Source organism: Rattus norvegicus, chromosome 16 (assembly GCF_036323735.1).
Source record: "Rattus norvegicus strain BN/NHsdMcwi chromosome 16, GRCr8, whole genome shotgun sequence".
Taxonomy (NCBI): Eukaryota; Metazoa; Chordata; class Mammalia; order Rodentia; family Muridae; genus Rattus; species Rattus norvegicus.
This window is the reverse complement of record NC_086034.1, coordinates 5,169,667-5,170,648: the sequence shown is the minus strand read 5'-3', so window position 1 is coordinate 5,170,648 and position 982 is coordinate 5,169,667.

The window sequence follows — 982 nt, the reverse complement described above, 5'->3', positions numbered from 1 at the left end:
CACCCGTAGAGGATTCTGGGACTGAGGGCACGACCCGGTTGAAGTTTGATTTTTCCTTTTTTTGTTTTTGGTGATGATGCAAACCAGGCACCTATGAATGGTGAGCATGTTCCTATTACCAACGAGCTACATCCCCAGTGTAATACAGTTAATTAATTAGTTAATTAAATACATTTATTTTAGGTAAGATATCACTACTTAGCCCTAGCGAGCTCGGAACTTGTTTAGACTCACAGAAATTAAAGGCGTATGCTACCTCACTTAACCCTAATAAGTTTTGAGTGCTCCGTGTGAGTCTGAGGTTAATAGTCTCATTTTGACTCCGCAGGTCTTCACTCACAGGTTCCACAATATTGCTAGTTCTCCCAGTTCGTTGGTCCTGCCCAGTACGACCTCTGATTGGGTTCTTTGTGACTAGATATCTCTTCTTTACACACTCCTGGAGTAGCTTCTTTGCATTTCAAGGTTTTACCCATTTTAAGATTTCTTCAAAGCATTGCAAAATTAAATTCGGATTTGTTTTATTTGCTTTAAGACAGGGTTTCTCTGAAGCACCCGCCCCCCCCATCCTGGAATTTGCTTTGTAGACCAGGCTGGCCTTGAACTCAGAGACTCTCCTGCCTCTGCTCCCAAATGCTGGGATTAAAAGGTGTGCCACTGCCTGGAAAATTCCTAATTCCTACTCCCTGCAGGAGGATGGGACAGGGGATGACAAAACCCCAGCAATAAATCAGATATGTAATTTGGCTGCTCACCAAGTGACTAAAGTTTTCTTGAATTTATTCACTTCTTTGAATGTGGTGTTACTTAGGCAACCCCTGCTGGATGACAACAGAGCCTCTAAGATGAAGTTCTTGTCTAGTCCGGTTCCTGATCATCTGTCCATACGGCTGCTCGGTGTTTTAGTACAAATTAGTCTGCTGTGGCAGCATACACACTTCATTCCAACACTCAGGATTGCCTCGTTTATGGCCATCTACCC